Source organism: Salminus brasiliensis, chromosome 8, assembly GCF_030463535.1.
Source record: "Salminus brasiliensis chromosome 8, fSalBra1.hap2, whole genome shotgun sequence".
Lineage (NCBI taxonomy): Eukaryota > Metazoa > Chordata > Actinopteri > Characiformes > Bryconidae > Salminus > Salminus brasiliensis.
In genome coordinates this window covers 11,599,165-11,622,090 of record NC_132885.1, presented here as the reverse complement: position 1 = coordinate 11,622,090, position 22,926 = coordinate 11,599,165, and the positions used below count along the sequence as shown (strand labels likewise).

The 22,926-nt window shown below is 43.3% G+C and overlaps 1 protein-coding gene across 2 annotated transcripts in view; it reads left to right on the top strand.

Moving 5' to 3' along the window:
• adarb1b (adenosine deaminase RNA specific B1b) overlaps positions 1 to 22,926 on the top strand; it is a 314,934-nt gene that overhangs the window by 185,104 nt on the left and 106,904 nt on the right. Inside the window, exon 2 of one of the 2 annotated variants that reach the window (XM_072685609.1) lies at positions 19,012 to 19,099. The exons of the other annotated variant lie outside the window; for it this stretch is intronic. The gene's annotated coding sequence lies outside the window, so the exon portion shown is untranslated. The remainder of the gene's footprint in view (positions 1 to 19,011; positions 19,100 to 22,926) is intronic. 2 annotated transcript variants of the gene reach the window in all.

The window sequence follows — 22,926 nt, the reverse complement described above, 5'->3', positions numbered from 1 at the left end:
TCTTTCCCCTCTCTCTGTTTGCAGTCTCTGCTTTGGGGGTCTGCTTCTTTTAAGCACATGTAACAAGTGCTGGCCCTATGGCTGTCTTTTCTTTTCTTATAAAGATAAAAAAGCTGTGATAAATTTGATCAGTCCTAGATATACTTAAAGAGGCTTTTGTCGAGATTTAATAATTATGATCTGTAGCAGTTAAGTGACCTTTCATTCCCTCCCATGAACACAAAGCACACCTCTAAAATCTCCTTTTCAGAGAGAATTATCAGAGATAATTCAGAATTATCGTCTAATCGTGCTCCTCACGTACTTTACAATTCAACAATGGTATCGGATTGGTATCTGGATTCAGGTGATAAGAAAAGTTCATGTATCGGTATCTGTAACGGAACAGAAAATTATGGATAGGAGATCTACTAATGCTTCTTTAACTCTGTAGCTGGAATCCAACCATCCAACCATTTGATTTCTGAGTTCTTGACGTATTGCCTGACTTATTTGTAAGAACAGGTGTTAGGGGCCCTGATGCCCACCTACCCTGGATTACAAGCTAAAAATTGGATTCAAGGTCTCTACCATGTCGACATGGTGTCTGAGGGAGGAAGGGCATGCTGCCTGTGCCTGGTTCGCTCACCTATTTGTATTATTTTTTTTGCTAGCTTTCTCTGGTCTGAAGCAGACAACCGCCAGCGTGGCTGTGGAGAACTCTGGAGGCATAAACACATTCAGCAGCAGAGCCCGGCTAATAGAAGCTCTCTGGTAAAAGCCACAGCATTATCATCCTCTCGGGGCAAACTGGGCTAGAAAGACATTGTTTCTGCATGCTCAGTGAACCAAGATAAAGCCGAGGTCTCTGTCAGCAGAGCCAGCGTCTGCATATCGTTTTGCCCTACATATATACAGTATGCACACTCCCACTGTGTATCTGCCATTGTCTCTCTCTATACTTTACTTTCCTCATCTTTTTGTCACTTTTTCCTTCTTTGAGAATAATTTGCCCACCGTTCAGACTGAAGACCTTATTTGCATGTTTTGTTTTGATGTCAAAAAATGAATTTGGCTTTCTTTCGGACGTTTCATAATGTCAATAATTACAGGGTACATGGTTATCCTATAAAGCTTTGGGTTCACTACACCACTTTTAAAACCATAGTAGACCATGTCTCTTACTTCCCGACTGAATTTTACTGTTTCTGTGGAAAAATAAATGACTAAACCACTAGGGTTCATACACTGCACTGATGACAACCTGTTGCTGAACGCAGGTTCGTACCACCATTTGTGCTGACCCAAAACAAAAGAAACTGCAAATCTCCTGTAGGTGAGGTCAGGGGTGGGAGGACTGAGTCAGCATGGTCTGTACAGACTGCAGAGGAGGTGGAGCTGAGGAGCACACATTGGAGGCTACCCTACATACAAGGCAGATGTTGGGGTTTCTATATGAATTTCCATTCCATCTTAAATGGTGCTGTGGAATTGGACATGTACTTATGCCAGAATGTAGCTGCTGAATCATTTAAGGTTGAATATAAAAGTACAATAAGGCCTAAAGACAGCACTTTTCCTGCTCCAGCTTTCATTGATTATTGAAGTGACTCGTTCAGACTGGGTCACTGAGCAAGTAAGGAAGTGATGTTGTTGCCATGTTACCATACACCCTTTTTTTTGAGATGTGACTTTTTCAGCTCTTCCCTTTTTATTTTGCATTACATTGTGGGACAATAACTTACCTTGAAACGATCCTCGAAAACCAATTCAGGTTCTAAATATGCATTGCGTTTTTTTGAGTATACTCAACTTTGACACTGTATCAATACCAAATACTCACAAACTAGTTAGTTTTACTAATAAGTAGGACTGGACGCACCCAGAGTGTTCTCTCTCTCTCATGGTTGAGTGTGTGAAGGATGAACTGAGTGGCCTTTAATGAGAAATGAGTGTGGCTGTGATAAGAAGAGCATGGCCTGTTAGGCACAGAGCGCATACCGTGTACTGAACGCACGCCGACGTGACTTTAAGGGGGAATGAAGTACAGCATGCTGGCTGCCGGCTATGTCTAAGCACATTTTCTAAACGCTATTAATTGATTTGAATTATCTTTGTGTTTGCACTCAAGGCTTTCCCCTTCTCTGTTGCACTTTGAATTCTGAACACGTTGTACAACTTCTGTTCCAGCAGCACGAGTTTAAACAAAGGCTCGACTGCTTCTGAAGGGCAGCTGTCAGACGGAGATACAGCGTATGGCGTTTATTTGCTCTGAAAAAGAGAAGGAAACCGTCTTTTCTTTTTTTTTTTGGCTCGGCATACTGGAGAAATTTCTCCATCTTTCTTCTCTGTTTCCTTGAGTAAGAGAGAGGTGGAAGAACGAGAGCTAGAGAACAGAGGATGGAGAAGGAGTGGGGGAGGAGATTTTTCTTCTCATAAAGCTGAAGCCTTTTGATCAGTCACACTCCAGAAACATGAGCAGTTAATAGTTGTCATCCTGTGGTTGGAGTAAGCGGCCTGTAGTCATGAGTGAAGGTTTAAGGCTGTTAAGTCGGTTTAGTCATGAGCAGGGCTGGGTGCTGTTCAAAATGTTGAGATCAGTACCAGTGCCTCCTCTTTATTGTTGCTTACAAACTGTACTGTACTGTGATGTGCTGGACCACGAAGGATTACGGGTTAACCAAGGAACACTGGTGTTGAAAGCATGCCTGCAGAAAAGTATTCAGACAGCCAGTCAACTATACACTGTATACTGCTGTATAGTTTGATTATGTAGACTACATAGGCTTAGTCTGATGTAGTAATTTGGTTGGTATCATTTAGAGTAGAGATTGGCACTATCTTGTCTAAATTGTGATGTTCCATCAAATTCTGAATAAAAAAAAATATGGCTAAAAGTTTTGACTGGAGATGGGAAATAAGCTATATATTGGTATTGGCCGATTTCCAGTCAAAATATGTGATCTGTGGTTGCCTGATATGTCTCTAATTTAGCCAATCCTGAGAGCTGATCATATCATATTTGTGAGATAAGGATTACGGCAGCTCTGCACAAGGCTAAATAAAACAGCAAGCTGCAGTTTCTTTGCTCAACCGCTAGATGAATTATGGAGCTGACTGCTAAAACACTGTTATAGCCAGTACTGCTGTACTCCAGTCTGTGCGCTGTATTCACCAGTCTCATTGAAATATTTGTTGAATGTGTAAAACTAACATGGGGGAATACACGCTGAGATGCACTCAGCCCAGTACAGTGAGTATCAGAACGCAGCAGAGCTCACAAACAGCACTAACCGTACAAAACAGCAAACAGCGCAGACCACATTTAACCTCCACCTAAAGTACAGCAGCAGCCACCAGAAAGGAATTGTGCCCAAAGCGATGGCGTTTTGGCCCTAGATAAGCAGATGCTTTTCTGTTGGACTTCCACACTGAGCTCCACAGTGCAGTTCTGCACGGGAGTTCACAGGCTCTTGCTGCTGGTGCTCGGTGCAAAGTTCCTCAGCGTTTTAGATGTGTTTGATTTCTAAGTAAAGTCTATTTTGTCTTAAGAGACTATGCACGCAACATTACAGAAGCCCTGCGTGATGATTTGTTACCAAGTAATGTGGCATCAAGCTCTACCCTTAGTCAATATTGGCATTTGGCCGGTTGAGCTGAAGGACGTTCGGGAAACGGTATCGGCAACATTTTACAAGAGAACCAAACCAGGAAAAAGTGGATAAATTGAATTGCAGTTGAATTGAAGTGACCGTTTTTATCCACCAGAAATGTTCCTCTAAAGCAGTGGGATGTAAATTGCCGTTTTAGTTTGATAGAGCTGCACAATATGTAGTTTTAGCATCGTCATTGCAGTGTGCAATAGTCACATAAGGCAAGTTAACTCAAACATGCCATATATGTGCCCAATAACATTTTCTTTTTTTTACTCCAATATTCAATACACTTAGGGCATTATTAATATCATGACATGGTATTAATAATGGATCACTGACTTCTGGAGAAATCTGGTAAATTCCTGTGTTATTTTATTTATTTATTTATTTTTAATATCGCAAGTCAGGGATTTCCAATATTGTGCAGCCCTAAATTTCATTCTCCGCCCGTAACCCAACCAATAAAGATCCACTGCACAACTTCTCTACTTTGCAAGGTGTTCAAGACCAATTGATTGCTGGACAGACAGTAATATACCTTGCCATCTGACGCGGACCGATATGTCCAAATTGTGTTGAAAGTCCTGGGGGAAATAAATGTAGGCCACTTATACAGACAGAAAAAAATAGCAGATCCTTTATATTGGCATCTTCTTCATTTGCTTATACACTGTTTTTTCTCTCTTCTGGAAACTCTATAAAAAAAAGTGATGAACCTGGCTCCTGAATGGTGCAGCTGCCCAAGTGGCACTATTGTCAGGAGACTTCTGGATCGATCCCTGGTGATGCTAGAGCCATCCGTAGCTAGGAGTCCAGGAGAGCAAAACTGGCTTTGCGGTCTTAACTGAATTGGCCGACCGTGTTGTATTCTACACTCTTCTAATATAGGTTCTTCTAATATAGGTGCTTTAATATATATATATATATATATATATATATATATATATATATATATATATATATATATATATGTGATAACCATTGAAAGGTTTCTCCTCCAATTCAAAGGTTCTTCACATGCATCTCTTCTACAAAAATGGTTCTTAATGGAGGTAAAATTGGTTCTTCTAAAAAATACGGTGACTGACGTCTTGTGAATTGGATGGAAGCACATGCTAGTCTTCCCCCTCCCAGCAGCATCGTGTGATAGGGGGGAGTCCTAACCAGAGTGTGGGATGTAGAAATGACTGAAGTGGGGAGGAAGCTGGAGATGAATGTTATCTGCAGAGTTGAGGATTTGAGTTTGCAGTGGTGATGATGGCTGGGTTTGTTCTCCATTGAGCAGGGCTGTCTGCAGGAAAATGCTCCAGTTTTCATTCTGAAACAGATGTGTTTTGCAGATGTGGAATATGGATGGGCTCCGGTGCGGTTTCATCTCTCGCGTTCTGTAGGTATCACTGGGAGGAGATGAGATGGGCTTGTAGTGCGCCGGCGTCTCTGGCGTATTATCAGTCACTGAAGGGTAATCTAATAACCAAACACAGGCACTTTGCTGCTCATGAATGAATGCATGGGGATGAATGGATGCTTCCTCTGGGCTGCGTAGCCCTTTATGGAAGGTAGACAGCTCTGGGAGATTAAAAAGAGGCACATGAGAGAGAGAGAGAGAGAGAGAGGGAAAGAAAGAGAGGGAGAAATGCTGATGTCTGGGGAATGTCCGGCAGGTTCGACTCGTGCTGAGAATCTTATTTCCCTCATTTCTCCCTCAGCCTCTATCTGTCTTTATCCTCCCTCTGTCTTTCTTGTCCTCCTTCCTTAAAAAGAGAGAAAGGGAGGATTTTCGTCCTGAGGAATGCTTGAATGGTGGTGTATTATAAAACGAGATGGTTCTTGGGGCTGTAAGTAATTCTTGTGTGTGTGTGTGTGTCTGTGTGTGTGTGTGTGCCCCAGACTGAAAATGCTTGCACTCAAGATGCGGTTTATACAGGAGCGTGGCCACTGAGGCTTTCTGTGCGCTGCGACCTTTCAGAAACCCTTTTTGTTGAAGCTTTTCTAGCTGAAGTAGATAAAAGGGTAAAGCTGTGATCTAGCCGGTGCTTCACTAAGAGAAATGTTGGACTATTGAAGCCGTTATTATGAGGCTGAGATCTTTCAGATGGAACAAGGAGACCTTTTTAAGAGTGCTCGAGCGCTCACTTCTTTTTACTGTGTCCTGGTTTTTGAGGATTGGGTGCAGTAGCGTTACGTTTCTGCAGCTCCGCTGAAAGAGGGCAGTCAGTCAATATTTAATTCCCTCTTTTTTTGAATTGCGATCAATACAGTATAGTGCTATTTCAGAGGGGAAGCAGCAGCCGGAGTGTGAGCGTTTTTGTGGAAGGTTTGGTGGTTAGGTTTGGTCCTGAACTCGATGGAGTGCAGCTGCTGAGGGGTGAACTGGGCACAGTTGTTTAAACGGTCACTGGTCCGGATCGGACCAGTGTGACGATGCTCTTTATATTTCCTCTTGTTAAACAGTAGGATGTACTAAGCGGTCTTTAGTGGGGTTTTGTCCTCAGTTGAAAAGTGCACCTGTAAGTGAGACATATAAGCAGAGACGAGAGAGACGAGAGATGAGACAGCTGGGAAAATGGATTTACCCAGAACATGCGGGCCAGGCAGAGAGAACACCTGCTGTACACGTGCTGTGTCTGCATAGCTGAGCTTACTATTGGTAATGAACTTTTGAAAAGCTTGAGTGTCTCGTCTCTTCTCCTGTCTCTTCTCCTGTCTCTGATCTTCTTGTGTCTCCTCATCTCTTTGCTCTTGTTTCATTATGTCTCCTAATGTGTGTCTTTTCGCATCTATGGTCTTCTTGTTTCTACTCTTCTCGTATCTCTTATTGTGTCTCTTCACCGGTCTCTGATCTTTTTGTCTCTCCTCCTCTCTTTGATCTTGTTTTTAATCATGTCTTTTAATGTGTCTCTTCTCACATATCTGGTCTTCTTGCTTCTTCCCTTCTTGTGTCCCTTATTGTGTGTGTCTCTTCACCTGTCTCTGATCATCTTGTCGCTTCTCCTGTCTCTGATCTTCTTGTATCTCTTCTTCTCTCTTTGATCTTGTATCATCTTTTCTCATGTCTCTTAATGTGTCTCTTCTTGTCTCTGTTCTTGTTTCTTATTGTGTCTTTTTTGTTGTGTCTCTGGTCTTTTTCTTGTGTCTCTTCTCCGTATCTCTTGTTCTGTCTCTGATCTCTTTAAATCTCTTCTCTTCTTCTTGTGTCTCCTGGTCTTTTCTTGTCTCTTCTCCCTGTCTCTTCTTCTGTCTCTGATCTCTTTAAATCTCTTCTCTTCTTCTTGTGTCTCCTGGTCTTTTCTTGTCTCTTCTCCCTGTCTCTTCTTCTGTCTCTGATCTCTTTAAATCTCTTCTTGTGACTCTGGTCTTTTCTTGTCTTGTCTTCATGCCTGATCTTTCCAGATCTCTTCTTGTTTTCTCACATCTCTGAGCTTGTGTCTCTTCACCTCTTGTGTGTCTGATCTTTCCAGATCTCTTCTTGTGCCCCTGATCTTCCCTCTCGTGATATTTGTATCTTCTTATACCTTCCTTTCTCCATCTTTTCTTCTTTCTTCTCTCATTGTCTCTATTGATCTCTTTATGGTCATTTATCTCCTTCATATGTACAGCTCTTAAGTCTTGTGCAGTGTGTAATTCCTCATTCCTCTCCTCCATATTAGATGTAAAAAATGACCAGTCACAATTGCCCCTCGACTGGCAGGAGTGGTTGATGGTAGAGCTTACGCTGTTGGGGCTTCTTCTGCTTCATGTGTTATGTAGTATGCATGCTGTATTCCGCTGACCTTAACCCCTGATAGGAAATGGCTGTGATTGTAGTGACTGCCTTAATTCATTACTCAACCGCTGCTTGCCTGTGGCACTTTGTACTATGGGTCCGGGTCTCTCCTCACCCCCTCCCACTTACTCCATTGCTGTGGGGGGGACGACAGTGTCCTCATTTCAAGCACATCAGGGGTTGCATTCACTTGCATTGTGATGAAGCTGCAGAGCAGAGGGGATGACCCGTCTGTATATATAAATAAAATATTTATATTATTTGAAACCAGCAGTTTCACATCTCTCTCACCAGGTCCAGCATTATCATAGAGTTGTCCTTTCTGCCTCAGTGGTTTATGTAGGAGTCTGCTCTAATGAGACTGATGGAGTCTCTGCTTTGAGTTCATCTTGCTCAGGCCCTAGTCAGCATGCCAAGATTTATTTCTCTGAACATGTAGAATTTCATTGGTTTGTCAAGACACTGTAGACACTGCTGACCCAATGTGTTGTGAGAGGGATCAACTGTTAGACTAGCAGTTCCTGCATCTTCTGTCCTGTAATGTATGCTATAAAGAAGAAGTTTGTCCCATCAGTCTCAACACATCTAGTCTCTTCTCCCAGTTTTCCCCTCCCTTCTCCTCTCCTTTCGTCCTCCAATTGTTCCTTCCCTACTTGCTTCTTTTCTCTTCTACTCTCTTGTCTTCTTCTATACTTCTCTTCTACTTGCCTCTCTTCTTCTTCCGAGCTTTTTTTGTACTAAGTGTAAGCTGTGGTGAGTGTGCCGTGTGAGGGAACAGAGCTGTTGGTTTCCACATAGTGTGACCGCAAAGCTGCAGTCCAGATATGGCACGAGACCCCATACCATTAGTTTCCACATGACAAGGATTTTTGTTGATTCAGCGACGAGTCTGTAAGAGTGCAATAGACTCTCCCTTGCTGTGTCTAAATCTCTAGCTATCTGTCTGTCTCTCTGTCTGTGACTCTCCATCTGTCTGTGTGGGCCGTCCTAGTCTGCTCTATTCCTGTGGTAAGGAATATTCAACAGTATTCGTATCTGCCCTTGTGGTGTGTGTGAATGTGTGGCTCCGCAGCCGCATGCTTGGGAGATGGATGGAGCTGCAGATTGCTAATGATAACCTCCTATGGGAACACAGAAGAGAACGTGAGGTGGAATTGACCACATAGAATCAAACAGCAACTTAAATTTGTGCTGGGGTTTGCGTCGTCTGTGGGTTCGGAGCCGGCTATGGTCCGCTGAGAGAAGGCTGCACCTCATCATCGGTAGGACCCATTAGTCTGGAGCTAATCTGCTAAAAGCATACCGACATGGGAAAAAGAGGGGAGGTTTGGCGGGGGTGGTTGTGTTTGTCATAGTGGAATACGGTTCCAGTATCACGACCCTCCCCACTTCACCTTCACTGCAGTGTAGTGTTGAGTGATGTCCCTGCACTGGGATGCTTTGGCCTGCTTTGGCCAGCTCATAAATGGCTTTATAATTAGCCGATGAATCGTCTCAGGTGTGCTCGATCAGAGGAAATGCTAATCTGTCAATTGTAGCAAGGCCTGAAAATCACTGACTGATGACTTGAGAGATTTATTGACTGACGAGCTGGACGGGATGGCTTTTGATATGGAGTTGTTGTTGTTTCAGATCTAGTGAGCGCGTCTGAGTCATGAAGTGATGGAGCGCTTCAGCCCGTGGGACCGATCGGCTCTTCACCTCTCGCTTGTGAAGTGACACTTGGCTTGTGCTCGAGGTTTAATGCGTTTCAAACAAGCGGAGGCTCGGATGAATTGACACTGTTTGTTTTGAAGTTAGCAAATCCGCACACCTCCATAGTCCTTTATTATTCCCCAGGCAGTGGCATAAAACTAATGAGAGTTCTTTTATCACATATTTCTGTGGAGTCGTGAGGCACCAAAGCACTCAGCAAAACTTTAATGGGCCTCTTGCTGTCTCCGCGCTGCGGCCGTCGCGGATCATGTGCTACAATCGCTTGTAATGTTTTCATAATAAAACTGATCCGAGGCAATATGTAATTTGCAGCCGGCATGAAAGGGGATTAAGACGGACCGTGTTCTTTGCTAGAGTTCACCCTGAGTGCTGTGCTTAACTTAATTGCACGTTATCACGCAAAAGGAGTCGTGCACAACCACCTCTTTTCCTCGCTGCCATGTTTTTCACTGCCTCCCCCCTCTCTTCCCCGTTGAAGCTGGCGATCCATCGCATTTCGGCCTGAGCTACAGCGTTTCTTTTCAGTCAGTTTCATTTCACAGTTGGCGGCTGGCTGGCTTGCTGTGCGTAAATGGCGGCTCACTTCGAACGAGACGCAGGCTAATCACTTTCTCTGCAGCATGGCTTTCAGCTGGAAGGCCTGGACAGTCTCTGTCTCTCTCCCGCTTGCTTGAGCTCTCATGCTTTGCTGTCCTTCGCTCAGTCTCCCTCCACCTCTCCTGCTAGTGGCTGCTGCTAATGGAGCATGCTGCATACAGTCTTTGTGGCTTGGATTCCACAAGATGTTGGAACACGTTCCTGTGAGATACAGGTACAGGTTAGCATACTGTCTCAAAACATGACTGGGGTATACTGTATTAGTGAGGAGGGTGCTGCCTTAGCTTAGTTAGCAGGATAACAGTCTGCTCACCACAGAACATGCTGAAGCCTGGCTGACAAACTCCACTAGAGGAGTGACTCAGACTGAGAACTGGTGTTGGAATCACAGTGAAAGGTGAAATGAGAGACCGGTCCTGCTGTGTTTGGACTCGTCGCCGGCTATCTAGATATAGATAAGTTGCTAGCTAGCCGACTGTACACTTCAGTACAGACCGTGTTCCAGTTAACTCTGGCTAAATCGCACATGTTTAGAGTATAAAGCCTCATATCGGAGAACACTATGTTTTTTAGGCACTTTAAGAAGACTGGTTCATCCAAGTTTGCTTGCTCCCCCCCCCCCCCTTAACACCTGTTTTCAGAGCTTGACATCACGGATTCCTGAGCTCCCACAGCACTCCCACCCTGTGGCTTTCTTAAATACATATTGGGGAATGCGCTTATTTCTAGAACAGAAGTTCACATCAGACACATCAGATGTTGGAATTTGGAAATACCGCCCTCATTTACTTTCATGCTGTGAATCTCCCGTTGTACCACATCCCAGAAGTGGTCTATTCAAATATTGAGATTAAGTAAACCAGGCTATTTTCATCAGTCTTCTACTGTCCAGGTTTGGTAAACCTGTGCCCACTTGCAGCCTCAGCTTTCTGTTCTTTGCTGACGGAAGTAAAATCCGACTTGCTGTTGTACACAGATAATATTTGAATATATAAATTAAATTATTATTATTATTGTTATTAATATCTTCTAGCATTCAACACCTCAGAATAAGTCATATGTAGCCTATATTGAATTATTATATATTTTTAAAAAGTATATATCTTAAATAATAAATTAAGGGAACACCAGTAAGCCACTGGCTGGAATTATTTGGACCAGATGTGTTTGTTAAATCATGTGAATACTTCTCAGAACCATAGATGCTCATCTAAAACATCTGAGCTTAGTCAGGACAGGTTTCAGTACACAATAAAAGAAAGTTTACAGCTCATGCGCTCATAGGCTCCTTGTTCTTTTAGGATGTTCTTTATTATTATATTACTACGATGATTAACAAGTGATATATTGTGCAGTCGCACAGCTGAAGGCTAGGAGGCAGGCTGTGCTGCTCCATGGCCTAGCGCCTGCTGTTCTGTGGAGAGCCGTTACTGAAGCAAGAGGAGCAGGAGAGTGCAGGCTCAGGCAGCTGTGTGTCAGTGCCGTGGCGTTCACCCACGCGGCCAATCAACTAATTACACTCCATCTGGAGACTCCTCCTTGTCTCTTCTCTAATTCCTCAAATAAACAACTCCCCGTTTGTGTCCTCCCCCCATACATCCAGCCTCTGCCTGAGAACCTGAGCCGAATCCCAATGGCTGAACTGCAGCCACAGTGTCTGGAGGATCCAGTGAAAGCAGTCTTTCTTAAAAAGCTGCTTTTTTGGCTCAAAATTCTTTTCCTGACATTGTCTCATTAAATTGGATCGATGTTTATTTGGATATGGAGTCTGTCATCTCCACTAAGACCTGCTTTTCCCCCGCTCTGCTGTTTTATTGCCTCCCTGTTGTCCACCAGGTGAGAACTTTCCATCAAGGCCAATTTGGGTGACTGAACCATCGCTTCAGTCTCCAGAAAATGAGACTGCATAGAGCGAGATGAATTCTAATCAAGCCCATGCTCAATTAACCATGCACTGTTCCTCAATAGGCCACCCCGTGTGGTTGGAGCACCATACCCGGGCTTCATAGATCATCTTTAACAGTCAGACTTCATCTCAGTCATTACTGCGGCCTCATGCACACATCAGCATCCTCCCCGCCTCATGAGTAGTCAGCGACGCTCGTGCCTTGCTCAGCCTTCTGCAGTCGGACGGCGATTGATTCCGCTTCCCATCAGGAGAGGGGGTGAAAAGGAGTCCGATCCATTAGCGGCATGCTGAGGTACTGCAATATGTCTGACTAAAATGTAATTTTGAGCGAGTGGAACTATGGGGAAATTGTCCACCCCTGCCCTCGAGCCCTTAGCCCACAGCTGTAGGGGGAAAATTGAGTGCACTCCTGCAGAATTCAATATGACATGCTGGAAATAATGGGCTCCTGTCCCACAGATATCCATCAGGCTGCTCCGACCCCCTTGTCGACACTCAACTGCGATGAATAATAAATCGTGTTTGGGTGATATTAATAAGGTCAGTTGAGAGGCAGCTAGTGATTTGACTCCAGCACGGTCAACGCATCATGCCCGGGTGCTGCCGCCACATTTCTCTTCACCTTATGAGGGTCATCCCACATGTCTCAGTGGGGTTGTCTTTTGTTTTTTTTACAGTGATCGGTCGCTGGCGGTGATCTAAGCCTGTGTCTTGCCGCCGTATTTAAACATTAATGTGCCGCTTTAGTACCCAGGTGGCTGGGCTCCAGCGGCCCTGGCTATTGCTGACTCCGCTGCTTCTCCAAGCCGGATCAGGCCTCATTAGACTTGTAATGTCTTCATTCTGTCCTGTCGGCGAAAGCACGCCGATGCAGTCGCCACTTCACCTTCTGACCCATATCATGCAGCCGGGATATCGAGGCCCTGTTAGGTTAATGAGCTTATTGTGAGCTCTAGCTGTTTGGGGTGATGGGCAGAACTCTCTGAATTCTCAGAAGTAATTTCCTCTTTGAGGTGTGCTTGCTTGGCGTTTTCTCGTGAAAGCTCTTTTCCTCTGTCATTAGATACAGTTTTGATGTAGATCAGTTTGAGAGAGGAAATGGCAGTGCTGTTACGCCAGATGATGGAGATGGATTGCAGAGGAATGGAATACGCTGCCACTGTCTTTGTGCATTAGAGGTGGAGATATTATTTATTTTGTTGGCAGATACTTAAGGAGGGCATTTGTCCTCATTGTGTTCCCAACGCAAGACTTATTCTCACAAACATGGCAAATACTGGGACCCAACTTGAAAAGAAACCATTGATCATTGAGTTTACTCAGGTCTGATTAGTATTTATTTTGACTGTAAATATATATTTACAATACTTTTAGTTTTGGTCTCATTATCACTACACAGTAAGTAAAGCCAGGCATACACTGTACATTTTTAGCCCGGTTTAAGCCCGTTGTGGTCGTAGCTGACTGACTTCCAGGATCAGTCCGAATTGTAGCTCAATCGGCTGCCGTTTGGTGTTCAGTGTGAGAGGGGAAGCGATGCCCAATTAACTGCCCAAATGAGCTTCAACATTTGGACGACTGAATGGATTTCTGACCTGTCTGTCTCCTGAACCTAAGCTGGATGTTGTGGCTTATATTGGTTATAGGTTACATGCATGTAGAGGCTGAACATTTCTTTTGCTTACACAGCACTGATTGAAAATGTTTAAGACACCCCTACACACACACAGTCAAGCCTTACATCGCACTTCTCTCTGCAGAATGGACAAACCCTGTTGTTCACATCTTCCCAGCCACCTGCAGGTGCATGTACACAGCATGGCTCAAGTTAGCCCAGCTAGGCTCACGTTTGATATGCAGTGTGCCATAATCTGCTGAATCGAGAGCTTATGTAGACAGAATCCTCCTGCCTAGAGGCTGCGTTTCGCGTGCAGTGTGAGCACCCACGTCACAGCATGTCAGTCGGACGGACACCTTTTGTCTTGTGTGAGTGTATACATGGCAGGCTTTGCCTGTACGCGACAAACGATTCAGATGTGTAGTGTTAACAAGACTGTTAACATTGTGTGTGTATTTGTGCTTTAAGATATGTACATATTTGCAGTGATGCAAAAACATGTACTTTTTTTATTATTATTATTATTATTATTATTATTATTATTTTATTTTATTTTTTTTTTACATTATTTGAATCTGGCAGTTGTGTGAAAATTCAATCTGAACTAATCTGAATCAACAGAAACTCTAAAGTTGCCATTTTCAAGTAATTTACACTGCTTGGCAGAAAAAAAGGGAAGAGCCTCCCATTGGAGAATTACTGCATGGGTGATTGTTTCAGCTGGCAACAAGTTATTTAACCCTGACTGATTCAGTAAGTAGCTTCTTATTTGTCAAACAACCATGTGGAAAGACACAGCCTGTGGTTGTGGAAAAAATATTGATCGGTTTCAGAAGGGTCAGGTTATTGGCATGCATGAAGCAGAGAAAACATCTAAGGTGATGCTGAAGCCACTGAAATCAGGTTAAGAACTGTCCAACGTCTTATTAAAAGGACAGAGGAAGGACTGTGGAAGGAAAAGTGAAAAGATTGCCCGCTGGGGTCCCCTCTACCTGCGTTAGACCAGCTGCCACCTACCAGTCTGACCAGCAGGTCGACACCCGGCAAAACGGCTTCAATTTGCTAGGGAGCATAACGATTGGACTCTGAAGCAATGGAAGAAGGTCATGTGGTCTGAGAAGTGATGCCCCCATCATGCCTGTGGGGACAGTGCTTTGATGTGGGGTTGCTGAAGTGGGTCAGGGGTAGGTTCAGCAATGTTATGTGCCCAAAGAATGAGGTCAGCTGATTACCTAAATATACAGAATGACCAGGTTGTTCAATTAATGATTTTTTTTTTTTCCCTGATGGCACGGATATATTTCAAGATGACAATGCCAGGATTCCACCAGCACAGAGTCCAGACCTGAACCCCTTTGAGAATGTTTGGGATGTGCTGGAGAAGACTTTGCGCAGTGGTCCAAATCTCCCATCATCAATACAAGATTTTTTTTTGGGGGGGGGGGGGCGGTCCAACTAAATATGAGAGTGTTTCTATCGCGGCACATTGGGAACAGCTAGAGTTTTGTCATCATGCTGCAGAACATGTTTGCTGAAGTGTCCTTAAAAGTTTATAAGAACAGTGAAGTTAAGTGCTTCCTCACTTCATTTTTTATTAGAAAAGAAAAGGGGGAAAAATACAATCAGGGTAGAAAATGCTAAAGGACTTTATTACAAAATTATAAAAACTCATAGCTTAACATTTTCTCTACTATATAAAACTAGTATTGATCAAATGAATGTTATGAACTATTGTTTATTTGTATGACGGTCCTGAGACTCGCGTAAACATGGTTTATAGCAGTCTCGTGAAGCAGTATTCCTTTCACAGCGCGAGTCATTCGTGTCCTGTAGACAGTCCTGTGGTTCTTTTGTTAAAATCCAGAGTATATTTTGGGAGAGAAGCACTGGGCGGGTGATGGGAAAGGCAGATGCTGTGGTTTCGAGGCGGACTCGCTGTAGAGGTGAAAACTGTTGAACAGAACGAATGTGCTTTCTGAATTTTCTGCTTCTGTTGGCCAGCTTTAGGAGAGACACTTCGGAGGCACTCGAGCCGCTCTCCTTAAGGCCGGGATATTGTTCCTGAGCTTGGCAGAATGTCGGGAGAAGCTTAAAGGTAGGATCCACCGTGGAAGCGTAGGAAGATGTGTGTGAACGTGCGGCGTCTTGGACGTAGTGGCGGCAGCGCTTGCGGATGGTCTGTTGTGAGTAGTGAGTGTATTTGTGTAACGTGAGGGACTTGACAGGAGTTATCTTGCTGTTACAAAGACGGCTGCCTCCTGCTTCTGTCTTGAAAGGCAGAATTAAATGCATGTTGATCGGGCGGGATTAAAGGAGTGACGTCTGAAAGAATCAAACACGTTTGAAGGCCATCTGGGGATTAACTGACACTTTGATATCTGTAGCAAGAGATGCTGATGTGCTAATCTGATTGAACCTCAGTCATGCATGCATACCTGGTTTCCCTCTCAGCCTCCTTCTTAAACATACACACACACACACACACACACACACACACACACACACACACACACATACGCACACTTGCGTACAGCTCCAGAGGCTCTGTGGTGTCTGAGCTCTGACTTGGTTCTCATACGTAACCTTATCTTACCTGATCCTGACAGAAGACTCTCTAACGGGACATTTCCCCCAAGTGCACCCGGAGAGGCCCAGGCCCCGGTTCTGGCTCCCTCTCGACACGCCCCTTTCTCCCCTTTTTTGACAGACGGAGCTGTAATTCAGCCACTGATCCGTGTTTGCTGCCAAAACCCTGTGCTTTTCTTTTCTCCTTTTGCTTTCAACCGCCGTGGCTATTGACATTTCCACAGGAGGCTATAGACGTGAAAAATTGAGCTATTAAGCCGAGCTTTGCTGTGCCGCATTGAGGCAGAAAATAAGGCCATTGTGCGTACCTTTTTTTCCCCTCCTCTAGTACTTCCTTCGCTTTCTTTCTTCTCCGGATGGGGCTGGACCCACTGCAGGTTTTCGCTAATGACTGTTATGTATCAAGGCTGTTTCAACCATCAAACTGCAGGTTTAAGAAGTCTTAATTAAAGAATGCCGCAGACAGAGATATTGCTGCGATTAAAATATGCAAGAAATGGTTTTGGAAACAAGACATGGTGGCTCATTATTGCGAGACTGTTTACATTCAGGTGTGTGTGTGTGTGTGTGTGGGAGTGAGGAAGAGAGAGAGAGATAGAGAGAGACAGACAGAGTAAGAGCGATATGAAGATGTGAGCTGTTTAATTGAACTGTGCTGTCACTCTCCATTGGCTTAGCATGACAGAACACACTATTTTTAGACCTCTGTGTCTGAGCGAGCATGAAGTCATCTATTTTGAAACCTTTACCAAGTCTCTCTCTCTCTCTCTCTCTCTCTCGATCTCGATCTCGATCTCTCCCCTCTGCGTTCTGTAGCGCTGTTTGCAACAAATGAGCGATCTGATGGGTCCTAGGACAGTTGATTGGGGTTACCGTTTGGACTGACCACTCCAGGCGAGCTTAAAAGCCTTCTATGGTCTGGTTCAAAGAGCGAAACCCTATAGAACCTAGCAGCACTTAGCATCAATATTTATGTAACGACATCAGGTTAGATAAAGGTTTCAAAACATGCCCTACTTCTTACCACGCAGGGCTTGAAAGCCCTATTTTTGGATCTCATCAGTGATTTGTTTGGTTGCTCTCTGGATAGAGGCAACTGTGCCTCCTTGCCTCCGCCTAATGACGCGGTTCAACCTCGATCCTCCGGACCTGTCTGAGCTGTATTGTGCTCCTCATCTCCAATTAAGACTATTTAAATCATCCTTTATTAGCTGCAGTGGTTCTTGGGATCTTACTTGAGTGTGTAATAATCCCTATACGTTTATATGCTTATTATAAATGTATTTTTATAATAAGCAAATTTTTGACTTTTTTGACATAATATGAAGCATTTTGTAATGTCAGAATTTTGGACATCTAAAGTTTTTGAGTGACCGTGAGGATATTCAATCCTTACATGGAGAATAATGCATGTTCTTTAGCTACTGGTGTTAGGAATGGACACTTGGATCCCCCGCCACCCATGTCAGACCAGCTGCACACCCTCCTACCACTGCTACCTGCCTAATGACCTAAATGAACTGCCACTATTAATATTACCACTATTAACTATCATTACTCTGACCATCACTGCCATGACTATATAAAGTTATACTACACCATCATGATTATGAATATGTTGCACACCTGAGCAGTTCAACAGTAAAGATGGTTTGGTAACTTTTATCAATAATTTATTAATAGTTCTGATCAGAGGAGGATGGGTCGGGTCCCCCTTGTGAGTCTTGGTTCCTTCAGCTCTGAAGGAATTTTTCCTTGCCACTGTTGCCTTTGGCTGCTCACTGGATGTCTTATGTTTTCATGTTGATTGTTCATTTCTTGTCTTTTTTACTAATTACTGATTGTGTAAAGATCAGTTGTAAAAAGCACTATGCAAATACATTTGATTTGATGATGATTTGATTTGATGCCAGCAGGTCATTCCCATTTAATTAGTTTTTAAAGGAATTGTTCACTCAAAAATGTAGTTAACCCAATTTTTCCATTGTTAGCATTTTACTGGAGGTAGCTAGCATGGTCAAATCACTAGGTTCTTAAAAAAAGAAAACAACTAATAGACATATCCTTTTTTGGATATGGGGCACTTTCTAGGTTTATGAGGCTAAAGTAGTTATCAAATTCTATATATATATATATATATATATTTTTTTTTTTTTTTTTTTTTTTTTTTATATATTTTTTTATTATTATTATTTTTATTATTATTATTATTTATTTATTTTTTTTCACCCCCATTGATCATGGAGGAACCTCCAACTAGTAGCTAATAGAGGTTTATTTACCTCTGGTTAGCACTGACGAAACCACATTGCCAAATCTTCATGGACTTGCCTTAAATTGTGGTGGGTTCATGCTTTGAGCCCTGCTCTTAAGATATGACCCTGCAAAGTAATTTTGTCCCTATTAAAGGTAATGTAATATTTTGAGCACAGCATTCTGACCCTATATATCTACAGGTCCTGATGACTGAAGTGGTCTAAATGAGTAAAGTGTTTCCCACCCCTCTTGGTTCTTCCTGGTCAGTGGCTTACACTCAGCTGCATCCACTTTTATTGTACACTACTGGCTTCAAGCTGCCTCCTGCTCCTCCCTTGTGTCCCTTGGCACATTCCGAACTCCTCTTCTGCGCCGATCCACATGAGGTCAGCTCCTTCAGGACACTAAGACCATGCCTTCCCCCTGGTGCACTCTGCTGATCTGGGGCTGAGTTGAGCCCTCTGTGGTTACTCTGGCTGCAGGCAGTGATGGCAGCCCACCCTGTTTGTGCTCCTGCCCTGCTGGGCTTGCTGTCCAACATGTGGGGTCACAGAGCTGCTCCCGCCACTCTGCGTCATTAACCAACATGTGCTGTTTACAAAGCTGCCTACAGGGGGGCCTCACTTCAGGCCAGTGCCAGTGTCTCCAGCTTGGGCACATTCACTGCCTGCCAGACTCGGGTGGTTGGCTGGAGAGTAAAGGATCATTATGCTGAGGTTCTCGGGTCGTTCATCATGTGAATGAGGGCAGAAATGCTACCCGAGCTGTGATGATTACATAAGTGTGATCAAACGGGCCGGTTGTATGGCTCCCAGTTCAAACACTGTGCTGTGGCACACCGGGACCTGCTCTGCTGTGTGTTTATTTGAGACAGTGGTAGTGTATCATTTTCAGTGCCAACTAACATGTTGTTCTCTTTGTGTTTCAGGCGACTGGGCTTGGAGGACTTTGTCGGTACAACCCAGGGAAAGACCAAACGACGTGTGTGAGCTGTCTCATTGAACCCTAAGAAGACGGTGAGTCAAAGTGCCAATATGTACACACCAGGGTCTGACTGATCAGTGCATCAGCGGTGAAGATTTTAGAAGGTTCTTTGCGGGTGGAAACAGGCCCGTGTACTGAAGGTTAGCTTTGGGTCTGTTTTGCAAGCTTTTAGTTTTAGCTGTGACTTTGTGTTTTTTACATTTCGGCCTTTATGGCTGTGCCAGTCAAGCATACCATGAAATAATTAGTGATTCACAGATGCAGTTATGAGCCGCTGCTGATATCTCGCCTCTGTGTACCTACACTATAGGTTAAAAATGTAAGAACACCCCCAATTTTGCCAGTTTTTATTGATATCCAAGTCCAGTGAATAGCCATAACCATTAATGGTACAAAATCCAGTCAGCTGTAAGCTTTTAGGGAGAAAATAAGGTAAATAGGAAAAAAATAAAGCCCTTTTTTGAGGAACAATGGTTCATTGGTTAACAACTTGCAGCTTTTTTGCTGCAATAGAAGTAAATTATACATTAAAGGTTGATGTAAACAATTCACAATCTACAACCCCCTTGACCCTGTTTATGTCTGGTCATGTCATGTGACTAGCATCTGGATTGCATCCTGATAAGATACATGATTCTGATTAGCCACATGCATTTACACTCGTTAGTCAGAATCGTCTCCTCGGTTATTCAGACTGAAATCTGATTGCTGTGTGGAACAGAATATGCAAATTTGCTCGTTGCGCAGCAATTATTGCTGGTGTTTTGGTTGTACTGGGAGTAGGGTTGCAAAGGGGTGGAAAATTTCTGATAAATTTCCAGTAAATTACCGGTGTCTTTCCATGGGAACTTTAGTTCGGGAATATTCCTGAATGGCTAGTATAGGCTAGCTACCTATACGTTTTTGCCTCAACAGGTTCCTGTAACCAAGAATGAATGCTTATTAATTATTCATTATTAACATCAAATCAAATAAAGTGTATTTTCCCACAAGCTAGTGGTGAGTGTCAGATTTCTAGAAATCATCTAGACATATGCTGTATATGTGATGGAGGAAAGACCAGTGAATGCAGGGGTGTGGTCTCAATAGCCCTGCAGTGTGTAATGTGCCATGTTTCTTGGATTGAGGAGCAGCTTTACTATTCATTCTTTTTTTGTATCATATCTAATTATTTTAGCCAAGGTTATGCTTCAGTATATTTTTCACCTATAAATATGCCAACTATATTCCAACTATATGCAAGTGTCTCACATTTCTCAGCTTCAAATATTCCCATTTTATTCCCATTAATTCCTGTTAATTCCCATGGTAAATTTCCCAGAAAATTGCAACCCTAACGGAGAGGATTTGTATCTGTCGATCTGATGATATCCTTTACCCACAAATTGGAACTTTACTTTACCTCATTGGACATCAGTATCATTAGTTCCTTAGTCAGGACCTAATACACACACAATAGTATTACAAAAACAAGACTACACATGAACGCTCCAGTGAGAGTGCTGTAAATGTCTAGAATTCTTTCAGGCATTTGCATTGTGCTTTGTTTTTTGAGTGAACTTTTGGAGATTGCTCCTTTATCACAGCAGATGGGACTCTGATGGCAAGCTCAGATGAGCAATGGAACAATATGTTCATTTCTCATGGTAATTTGAAGCCACCCTTTAAGAATTAAAGGGATTCATTTATTTAACAAAGGCATTATTAATATAGCCTGCTTGTCAGGTTTCCACAGACAGGAGACTGCGTCAAAGATGAAATTACTCTGTCTGGGGTTTCATTACCTCTTTCCTTTTCAGCACGGCTGATGGTGGTGATGATGGTGATGCATGCTTTCTGGCTGCTGGTGAAAAGCACGTCGTTGCTCTCGGTTGCTGCTGTTGTATGTGCAGTTTGACTGTGTGTTGGTGGCATATTTAAAAGCAGAGCAGTGTTTGATCTCTCCTCGCTGGTCCTGCAGGAGCACATCCTGCCTGAGCTCAGTGCTATTTTAGGACAACTGCTGCAGTAGGGGGTCTCCTCTCCTACCTCTCCATCTACATTCAAAAGGCAGGGCTGATTTATGGTGGATTGGTTTTGCGCTGCGCACCGAGGATCCGATCCACTCCTGTCTAAGGAATCGGTCCAGTTAATTTTGTCAATTCTCAGGGGAGGGGGAGGGACCCTCCTAAGCCAGTTGTTAGATCAGCATGCCTGCTTGCTTTTAGGGATGGATATAGTTGTTTAAATATGCAGGCATCAGAGCTCATCTTACATTTCTTATTCAGGTATGTGAATAAGACATTTGCAGTATTGGGGTGGGGTTGGGTGGGGTGCAGTATATATGAAATGAATAAATAATTGCTGTATCATGTATCTAATAAAGTTTTTGACTCAAGATACAATGGAGACTCACAACAGATGTTGAGACACAAGCAACTGAAATTGCTTCTTGAATGACATATAAGCTAGTATCTGTAGCATCACTGTTGGAACAACCTTGTACCTCCAGAATGGTGGTACAAAGAGCCTGTTCTAAACTCTGTAAGTTAATGTAACACAGTTTGATTCTAGGTACGCTCAATATATTAAGCATGTGGTGCAACAAAGGGTTTTTGACTCCTAAACCCAAATAGTGGTCTGTATGTTCAGTAATCCTCTTTTCACATTGGCTGAACCCCAGCTGTTTGTCGTTATTCACTTTCCTGTATGTTATGCACATATTATCCACTGATTGGCCACTGCTATTTCAGGTTCATCGCTACAAAGATTTGTATCGAACAACTCTCACCTGTTCAAGATCATCAAGAAAAATCAGTTGTGTACAATAGAGAAAAAAGAAATCAGAATTCCGATCCGTTTCTGATCTTGGATCCCATATAAAAGTGGCTTGGAAATGATTTGCATCCTGAAATGTATTAGAAGATCAATGTCATCTCAGAACAAAATATATATATTGCAATATAGTCAAAATACAAGGAGACAAGGCTTTGTTTTGACTAGTCCGATGTTGTGTCCACCTTTTCCCGCCATGCCCTATTTTCAGAGTGAACGCAGTCTGAAGTATGAGAGTAGGGTTTAAGTGGTTGTTTTAAATTTCTATGTCTGTCAACCATAGTCGCAGTCAAAAGCTTACCCCCACAATAAGATCAGGCAGCTGCTGTGGGGCACCATATCCAAAAAAGAGGACCTGAGACTATGGATGACCTGGACATTCAAAACAACCACCTAAACGTCCATATGTCTGCTCTCACCATTTTGTGGAGGGGAAACTCTGTTATGAAGCTCTGGTGAAGTGGACGCAGCAGGTGTTCGGGAGCCTATCAGGTGGGAGTTAGCCAGCCTAAGAGCTAACCTATTTAGCTAAGAGCATCACAAGCACCCGACACCTTTACTACATCCAAGCTTCAAAACCCAAGCCATTTCTCTGGGTAAGGATGTTCTGGTGTTGGTTTTCCTTCACAAAATCTTAAGAGCAGACGTACGGACATCTGGGTGGACGTTTTAAATTTAGCGTCTTCAACTTCAACCATGGATGCAGGTCCTTTTCTTTGGAAAGGGGTGGATATAAGTTCTTTAGTGCTCCACAACACACTGTTGTTGTTCTTCCTGTCATGAGTAAGTGAGCGTGTTATGTTACTCATGTGACATATTTATAATCACTGTGGTTATAATCTAGATAAATGGATCTTCTGTAGCACTGGATGTTGATTGCCACCCTCATTGTTTAATGGACAATAAGGTGGCTAAGATGGAGATGTTGGGATGTTCAAACTGAAGATATTTGGTGTGTAAAAGTGGTTCAGATCTGCATCCCTACAAACTGTTCCCTTTCCCATCGCTTCCATCAGTGCAAATTCCAAAGCCTTTGGTCTGTACT